This window comes from Podarcis raffonei, chromosome 2 (assembly GCF_027172205.1).
Source record: "Podarcis raffonei isolate rPodRaf1 chromosome 2, rPodRaf1.pri, whole genome shotgun sequence".
NCBI classification, from domain to species: Eukaryota; Metazoa; Chordata; class Lepidosauria; order Squamata; family Lacertidae; genus Podarcis; species Podarcis raffonei.
This window is the reverse complement of record NC_070603.1, coordinates 77226569-77236846: the sequence shown is the minus strand read 5'-3', so window position 1 is coordinate 77236846 and position 10278 is coordinate 77226569. Positions and strand designations below refer to the sequence as shown.

The window sequence follows — 10278 nt, the reverse complement described above, 5'->3', positions numbered from 1 at the left end:
TAGCCATTGATAGCCATAATCTCCATGAATTTATGTGCCGTATTTTTTGCTCTATAAGACTCACTTTTTCCCTCCTAAAAGGTAAGGGGAAATGTGTGTGCGTCTTATGGAGCGAATGCAAGCTGCGCAGCTATCCCAGAAGCCAGAACAGCAAGAGGGATTGCTGCTTTCACTGCGCAGCGATCCCTCTTGCTGTTCTGGCTTCTGAGTTTCAGAATATTTTTTTTATTGTTCTCCTCCTCCAAAAACTAGGTGCGTCTTGTGGCCTGGTGCGTCTTATAGAGCGAAAAATACGGTAATTTTCCCATCCCAGGATGCAGAAAAGTAGGTGAATCTGAACCTGCACCTTTCTTCCTGCTTGAGGCAGATTTTTACCACCAATACTGGGGAACCAGAAAGCCTGAAGCAATTGAGCTAGCCTTGTGGTAGTGTGTGTAGTTCTTCGGCTTAGTTCAATATATTGTCCCACCTCAGAAATGTTGTCTCTTGGGTATATGACTCAGACCCAGAATAGATGCAGAGTGCGCCTTTATTTAAAAAACAAACAAAAACAAAAGCGCAACTATGCAAAATCTAAGCCTGGCCCTTAGTTTTGCTAAGATGTACCATCTCAATAAGGAATACTCTCTCATATAAAAAGCCTTCTGCATATAGAACACTTACAAGTTAGGGACACAATTGCTTTTTTAATTCAGTTGTAGTGGAGCAATGGAGACAAGTTTTTACTACTGTCTGGGGATAGGCAATTTGTGGTAATATCACAACCTTTATGGTCTGTTTTTTAGTATATCTAAAATCCTTTGCTTATTAGGGGCTACCGCACATTTTTTTCAAAAAATTGCTTTGCACAGGTAACTACCATAGAGTGATCAAAATTTTCAAAAGTAGGGGGTCTGTGGCTTGGCTTTTGAAAAATAGGGGGTCCTCAGTAATTAGCTAGTTGGGAACCACTGACAGAGTATTCCCTCACAACTCCACTTCTCTGCTCCCAAAATTGAGCTTCCCAGGTCTCACGTGTCTGTATACCCTTGAAAGATAATAAACACTATCTTTCAAGCTAACTCTCTGCTCAGAGTCTGACTTCTCTGGCTGCAAATATTCCCTCAGGGAGGATTTTATACAGCTCAGAGATTATGCTGTTATGAAGTCCAATGCCAGGAACCAAACCTCTCTTTCCCTTTCCCTCTCAAAGTGTTGTCTCTACCCCTTTCTGGCTAGCCGTACCCACAACCAATCAGAGTGAAGCTCTAGCTCAGCATACTGAGAGCTATATCACTCTGGTAGAGTTTTGCCCATATTGTACCATCAAACTTCACTTTACCTGGGCCATCTGTCATAGTAAGTGACAAGGTTTAGCTGCACTTGTGATCCTCATCCTCCTTCCTAAGGCAAGCCCTGCTTTGGGAGCTGCATAGTGAGTCCTTTACTTTTCAGTCTTTCTTTATTTCCACTCAAATACAGCATAAGATTCTGAGATCTCATGAGTTTTCTTGTCTGTTCCCAGTTGCCACAGTTAATTCTTCCAGCCATGGCCAATTCACCTCCATCAGGTCACAACAACACACTAATATTATTGGCAGATCCTGCAACAATTGGCCCAGTGGGTAATCATCTCAGCAGACATTACTATAGTAGAGTAACAGAGGTCACATTTGGGGAAAATAATCAGATAACAAGTGTCTCTTCCATAATTTGAATGATTTTTAGGGCTTAGCAGAGAAGTTACATATCTTGAGTAAAGCAATAATCAGACTAATAATAGTGAGCAAACCTTGTGTATATTAAACCTATTTTTTATATTAAAAAAAACTTATTACAACAACAGCTGATTCTAGTTAAATCAACATAAACTAATCAAAATGCAGTTTCCTAGCAAATCAATTCAGAATAATAGCACTGCTTTAAAATAGTTGACATTATGGCAGAGTATGCTCCAACTGGACTTTTGTGTAATATAAAAATGCCATTAGATAATGCAATAGTAATATGTCAGTTAGTGTCTATAAATAGCAGCCATATTTTGGGGTTCCTGTCTTATTGCAATATGATTAGCACTAGTACACACATTTTAAAATCTCGAGTATCTTTTCATCCATTTTCTTTAAATACTCATATAACATTTGCATTACGTTTTTAAAATGATATTTCCATATGAACATCCTGCAATACATTTTTCGCTGATTTCCCCCCATTGTTTTTTGATGATACTAGCTCCTGAAAATACAAATTCTCATTTTTGAATTTAATATGATTTAATATGACATAATTTTCTAGTGATATGTTTTGACTTTAGTTCAGTCTGGCTTATTTTAAAAAGCTGTACATTGTTTATGTTGCTTGACTATGGAAAATCCATTATTTCAGAACTGTAGTTATTTTTTGATCTTTTACCAGATGTCAAAAGAAAAAAAAATTAACATAAACATTTACATAAACACAAATACTGCACAGAAGCTTTTTTACTCTTTTATTTATTAATGCATACTTAAACCTTGTTCAGAAGTTTTGGCTCATTCTCTGTAACTTTTTTCTCTCTGTTTGCACTGTAAATTCAATGCTTTTTTAAAAGTGTTGGACGGATGACTATTGTATTGAAATATGCTGGTATGTTGGGTTAGAGAACCAGAATAAACGCTGTACACTCAACCGCACAATACATTTTTCTAAAGTTTTGCACCCAGATGATAAATATAGCTACTTGAAATTTGAAAATGTTCCTGAAAGCAAGCTATGCTTGCTCTTGATTGTCTTGTGTACTGGTCATGATTCAGTGCTCTCTGGGATCAGTCAAGCATTTTGATTTGGTGCTTCATTCATTAGTTGTCAGTCCTTTCTCACAGCATAAGCTGTTCTGGTGATTTTTAAACAATAAGAAACATAGAAGTCATGAAGTTAACAGCATGCAGTTCCAGCAAGAAGGCCAGGCATGATTTGTGAGATGTACTGTGAGGTTTAGAAAGAATCATGAACGGACAAAAGGAGAAAATGTAGTAATGAACTCTCATGTAGGAACTTGTAAGATTGATATATTGAGGGCTACATTCCAATATGAGAAAAATGGTGAACAAGAAAGATAGAGGCTGTAGTATATAATCTTTAGTAATCCATGGAAAGATATTGAGAGGTAGTTTGTGCAACACAACATATTTGTGCAAGAGTTTTTGCAAACAGAAAAAAATGGAGAAACCACTTGAAGCATCCACTGTGTCAAGCTATTTCAATTGCTTTTGTTTGATTTTGATAATAAACCTGATTTGCAATGGGGGTTGAATAATTTTGATTGCAACTGTATATTAAGTGTACTAAGGTAAGTTATATTGGTGTTGATAATAGTTAGGACAAACTGAAATATCAGTAAACAGAAAACAAGATATCAAATGCCTGTGTTCCCTATTTTCTGTCATACAATGAATGCAAGAAGAATGGACTGGAGAAGTAAACCATATATCTACAAGTGTGAGAAGTGTAATGCCATCATGGAATTACTGAAACAGTAGTAAGAATACAGGTGTATGACTAGTAGAGCACCATTGTGATGAAATGAATACAATCTTGAATTCGGGCCATAGAAAATTGCATTCTGCTATGAGGATTACAGAGTAGCCTTGGGAAGAGTAAAGTTTTTAGATAAGCTTGCATTTTTAAAAATAAAAAGAAAGCTTATTGAAGATTGAAGCCCCATTGGCCAAATATCAAAGGAGGAAAGGCTAACTCGCTCAATAAATGTAAAATTGTATTGTAAGTCGGAGGAAAAATGAAAACCAAAGAGTTGCAACATGTCTTTTTTTGGCAGAATTTCATAATTTAACAACCAGATTTACAGAGGATGTTCCAGATAGGTAGGTTCTGGCTTGTCCTACCATCACAATTAGTATCAAGAAGTTTGATTAGTGTCTCTGTCATTTATTTTCTTTTTAAATTTTATATCCTACTTCTCACCATCTAGGTCTCAAAGCAGTAGTACACGTGACAACCATTTTAGACATGTCCAATTGATATGCGACCGCCAACATGTGGGTCCTTTTCTGGACCCAAAAGAGGGAAGAATGGGGATGGAGCAGGCTTATGTGTGTTTGACCAATGTGAGTGTTGACCCAGAATGCAACCCCCATGGCAGTGCTTTGTCTCTAGAATAAAAGGTGCCGGTACTCACCATGAAGTTGTACAGTAAGTGTCACACTTTTTAACAACAACAAAAAGAGGTGCTGGTACTGCGTACCCTTGAGTACCGTCTGGGGGCACTGCCCCACGGAAACATTCAGTTGCCTTTACTTAGAACCACCGTTCTTTTGATTAACAAGTAAATGGGGTGAATCTTATCTGAGCAGCTCATCAAAAGTTTCCAGTATATAGGCTTGGTTTATGTCATTCATTGGTTGCAGGAAATGTTCACTTGGTGTACTGTAACTGTATTTGTCATGTCCTCTTCCACTCCCTTCCCACAAGTATCAAATAATGTTGGTATTTGGGCAACATTTTTGGGTAGCAGTATTGTAATTTAATGGAGTGCTTGTTCGTATTTTATGCTTGCGTGGCCTGGAAAAAAAATACCCATTGCTTTATAAAAGATGTCTAAAAAGCAAAAGCTAACAATTATATGATTCTTGAAAGCCAAGAGTTTATGTTACTTCTATTTTCGTTTCCTTTTTGTTTACCAGCATGAAGACTAAGCCATTGGGGTATTGGTCTCTGAGCATGCATACATACATGAGCTAAATAATACTCTTCTTAAAAACTTGGCTCCTCCTTGAAACCATGCAGTTGATTATATCTGACTTTTATCTAAGATATAAAACAATAATGCTTAACTTATAAACCAGATACTTACCTCCTCTAAAACAAAAATCTAAAATATCATTTGATTAGGAGGTATGTGGACTATAGAATAAACTAGTAATTTACTGAAAATACAGTGTTCTGCATTTGTTCTTTCACCAGAATTGTAAATATTTATATTTCTGTGGGAGAATTACCAAACATAATTGTAGGGAGCAATTCAAAATCACATGCATAAAGTAGTACGAAAAAATGAAGTAACCAGAATCATTGGGTACAGCTTCTGGGCCTTATTTTATCATCCATTTTTTTTATTTGGTTTCTCAGTTCTTAGATTAAACTGGGATACAATCTTTCTTTATAAGGCATCAAGAATTTGGTAGTCATGAGCACTCAGGTTTCTGATTTTCATCAGTGGAAGAACTCAGCCCCATGTACACAGTGGAATCTGTTTGTTTCTTTGTTTGTTTGTTTATCTATTTAGGGTTTGGTATCCCACTTTTCAGCTCAAACATGGAGATGCCCCAAAACAACTAGCAAAATATATAAACAATTTTAAAATGCAATAAAAATGCAATAAACTCTACAGAACTAATAAATAGCAAGGAAGCCAAAACTGGAAAAATGTTTAAGTAGAAAAATAATTAAAAGCACACTGGACAATAAAAGTATTTAAATGACAATAGAACACTGGCAAAGTAGAAGATAACCTAACCTTCTCATGCAGTGAGGTCCACAGCCCCATTCACCCATCATGGTAAAACATAGTCCGAAACAAACCATGGCTTACTGTGAATAAGCAGCATGTTAGTACACACTGCTAAGATTGTACATGCCCCACTTCTCCCTTGCTTCTAGGTAACTTGGTCCTAATTCATTACGGGATTTAAATCTCATTGAGGCGAACTGACAACAAATGCAACCAGTATAGCAAAGGAGCGAGAAGCTCCTGAAATGTACCACCAGTCAAAAGTTTAGCAACAGCATTTGTCACTAGTGGAACTTTTTGAACAATTTTCAGTGGCAGTTCTACATAAGGCATAGTTACAGTGAAGGTAAAGGTAAAGGGACCCCTGATCATTAGGTCCAGTCGTGACCGACTCTGGGGTTGCAGCGCTCATCTCGCTTTATTGGCCGAGGGAGCCGGCATACAGCTTCTGGGTCATGTGGCCAGCATGACTAAGTCACTTCTGGCAAGCCAGAACAGCACACGGAAACGCCGTTTACCTTCCCGCCAGAGCGGTACCTATTTATCTACTTGCTCTTTGACGTGCTTTCGAACTGCTGGGTTGGCAGGAGCTGGGACCGAGCAACGGGAGCTCAGCCCATCGCGGGGATTTGAATTGCCGACCTTCTGAGCGGCAAGCCCTAGGCTCTGTGGTTTAACCCACAGCGCCACCTGCGTCCCTCATAATTACAGTACTCCAGTCTAAATGTAACTAGTGATAACTAATGTAACTAAATGTAACTGACTGTCGGCCAGGTTTGACTGTTAGCACATTTGATGCACCAGCAAAAGCTGAAAAATATGTGCTAGTGGACAGCTGCCTCTTGAGCATCAGAAACCACCCCAAAGTTGTGAAGCTGTTTTTTTAAGAGAAATGCAACCATATAAAGTCACAGTACCACCCAGTCATTAGGTCAGTGGCCTTACTACAAAGAACACTTCTGTATTGTTCTAATTATCTATCACTAGCCTAAGGCAATGGCTCAGACCTATTACAACCATCCTAGACTGGGAGAGAAAGACTAAAGTATTATAGATCATGTAACGGTGAGTGAAGCAAAACCAGTAATATTGAAAATAAAGGTCTCCTAACCTGTCATATAATTTCAGTATTTTCTTCAAGTTACGAAATAAAAATTGCTAAGGATGACTGCTGTATTAATCACAAGCCACTTACTGGTAACTGTCTTGGGGAATTTGACATGGGATTTGAAGGAATAAACACTGAGATCATACATCCTTCACTTTTTTAAACAACCTCTGTTCCAGAAAGAACAGGCTTTATTTTCCATTACTGTCTACTGTACCCAGCACTGGAATGTTGTGCAATGATATTTACATAGTTTCATGAGACATAGTAGCTCGGGGTAGCCAACCTGATCCCCTCTATATGTTGTTGGACTACAGTTCCTATTAGCCTCCACCAGCATGGCCAGTAGGGATGAGGAGAGTTTAAATCTGGGAATATCTGACGGCACCACTTTGGCTACCACTGCAATAGCCAATCCATATAATACCATACAAATACAGTTCACCAAATATGAGAGAAATGTCTGGCAAATGGTAAGCTAAATAGAAATGATGGAAGAATTACAAAGGAGACCATGGAATTTTTTTCTGAGCTTATACTTTCATCAGAATGGAGTTTTGTGTTTGCTTATGTTGAAAAGACAATATCTGTAAAAGATGTGCAGTTGACATCTTCCTGATAATTGATTTGTTCTATTACAGTTACATTTCCATGCTGCCAAATTCCTTTTCCAGTCCCGTAATCTGGTTGCAAATATCTCCAATCATTACTAATACCCTAACTTTCCCTCAGTACTCGAGATTTTAGCATTATACACTCTAGTAACCCTCATCACCAGTTCCCTTTTAGTCCCCATTCATCCCAATTATTCAAGTTACTCCAGCTAGGCTGTGGTTCCAAATCTTCCCATTATCCAGCTGCTATTAGCACTGTACAGTGCTCAAGTAATTGTACTAACCAATATGAAGACAGTATGTATTTTGAAAATACTTTATTATAGTATTGAAAACAGTTATAATTACTAATACTATAATTATTATAGTATTGAAGACAGTTATAATTACTAATATTCCTTATATAGCATGAAAATGGCTATCAAACAATAGTACTTTCAAAGCTAAAAATATACGTTATCATTTTGATTAGATTTTTTATGTTATTTATCTTACCAAAGATACATCTGTGTATATATGTGTGTATATATATGTGTGTGTGTGTGTGTGTGTGCATATATATATGCACATAATTGCAAGCACATGTTTTATGCATGTTATTGGCCCATGAATATGCTACCTGCTCCATGTATGTTTCCTTGAAAACACATATGTTATATGTAATATTTGAGCAATCTTATACCATACTGTAAAAGTGCATAACATGTAAGAGAACATGTAATAAAATCTTGATAGAATAACTTGAAAACGTTATAAGAATTACAAAAAGACCAAAAATATATCACTTACCAAGGCATCTTTCCTTATACTTTAGATCTGGGGTGAGGAGCCTGTTGTTGAACTCCCATCAGCCCCAACTAGCATGGCAAATGGTCAGGAATGATGGGAGTTGCAGTCTAGCAACAACTGGAGAGCCACAGTTGTGATCTAATAATTCAGATTAGGGGTAAAAAATATTTCTCAAGAGGATTACATATTAGCAGATATTGAGTCATATTTTTGACCACAAAGATGCTTAAAGGCACAAATAAGAGAGAGAAAAGGTCACAAATCTTATTGTATCTTAAGCAAGTATACAAAACATTTTATTTCCCACCTTTTACTTATCACATTGTCAGATTCCTGGGTTCCTGACCATTAGCTTACTTTTGGACTGGTGTGTTTTGCTAGTGTATTTTGTAGTAAAATATCATGTGTCATGAAGTCTGGCAAAGTATCCATGTTGCATAAAGGAGCAAGCAGGTAATGCAAAATGCTAGCTGGCAGGGGGCAGTGTAAAATCAGAGTTCCTGCTCCTACACCTTGTTTTAATTTCCCTCAGTTCTTAGTGGCTCTTTGAATAGTGAGAGCATGTTATTGAAACAAAGGGATAGTGGCATGATATACATTTTGTGACCAGACTCTAGAGTCACCGCTTCTTTTCAGGGACAACAGCCATTCAGTTCATGATTGTGGAAGAAGCCTCCAAATTTAGAAAAAGCTGTTGTCTGTCAAAATCTTTTTAGAACATGTACACATGATGATTTCAGCAGCGGCTTCCGCAGCTGGAACTAAGAATGTTTACAGTGGAACAACTGTATCATCCTATGTCTGCTTTCCATGGTTTCAAGTTTTTATCTGGAATGTGAATTATTGGGGAAAGCCATCCAGCCACTACATCTCAGGCATGTAATTCATTCTTGTCACCACCTCAATTAACACAGATTTGTTAGGAGGTGGATTTTCCAATTTATCTTGTTTTCATTGAACATACTTTGGATTGCCTCAGGCAACTATGAGTGCAGTCAAAATGTTTTTTTTTTTTTTGTAGTACTTGTTCTATTTCTTTGAAATATTTGTTAGTGTTCACAGTTCCATGAAAGCTTTAATACTGCGAAGTGAACTAGCATGGAATTACTTTCTGTGGGGAATTTTGCCTTTTAATTTGCTAATGATGCAAGCAAAAACTGTATATCATTAGTGGATGACAAAGACGTCAGCTTGCATTGACCTTTGATGATAAATGCAAGTTGCATAGCTTTTGATTATGCCTCAAATAGCACACATCTATATGAAGAAAGCTTCTCTAGCCTCTGCTTCTTTATCACACCACATAATGGTCAGGATGCATCAAACAGTGAAGAGGGTGTAGCTCAGAGGTGTAACTTAGCATATGCCATCTTCAGTTAAAAGTATCTCAGGTTGGAGAGCCTTTGCTAGTCTAAACAAGCAACACTAGGCTACACAGCGCAGTATAAGGCAGATTCATATGTTCATAAGCTAGAGTCACTTGTCAATTCTGTCCTTTTTAAGATCCTATCCATAAGCAACATGCCATTTCCTCATTTTATTTGATACCATTTTAAATCTGCAAAGTGTTGTACGGTTTCTAAGTTTGCTCTGAGCGTAATCTACATTGTCTGCAAGTGGAGGTAATAGATGACAGTTGTACTATGAGAAGTGTGAATGGTAAGCAACTGTGATAGAGGCAACTCTGCCTATTATTTTGAAACCATTTTTATCCTGCTCCTAAGCAATCTGGTCTCAAGAGGAACTAGCGCAGACTGTGCCATTCCTTTGCTACAGATTTTCTATGCTTGTATATTATGGAGCCACTGCTTTCCCTGCTTTGGAGCTTATTTGGAGCTTAGTGTACTTCTGCTTTGGAACATGTGCCTGTTTTCAAGCAGGTATTATTTTTGCATGAACTAAATGCCATCACATATTCTCCTAGAACAGAGGAAGCTGCCTTGTGCTGAATAAGTTCGTGTAACTCAGTACTGTCTACATGGACAAGCAGCAGCTCTTCAGACATGGGACATGTCCAGCTCTACCAAAAGATGCCAGTGATTGAAACTGGGACCTTCTGCATCTGCAAAGCAGAAGTTCTCCCTTATTGTAGTATTATAGTAGACTATTGCTACATTCTCAGGCACAGCTGTCACTGTATTAATGAAAGTCCCTCTCCCAGCTCTGGTTCATGCCTCCTTCACTCCTTAAAGGAATAGTCAGACTATGCTTGCAACTACTCCCACCAAGACTTCCTTGCTCCTTGAGCTTTTCAGTAACGCGGCTTAGTGAGATGTGTTACT

At 37.7% G+C, this 10278-nt stretch overlaps 1 protein-coding gene across 2 annotated transcripts in view; it reads left to right on the top strand.

The window, feature by feature from the left end:
• The window catches only part of CENPP (centromere protein P), a 163056-nt gene that overhangs the window by 91046 nt on the left and 61732 nt on the right, over window positions 1-10278 (top strand). The gene's annotated exons all lie outside the window — the stretch shown is intronic.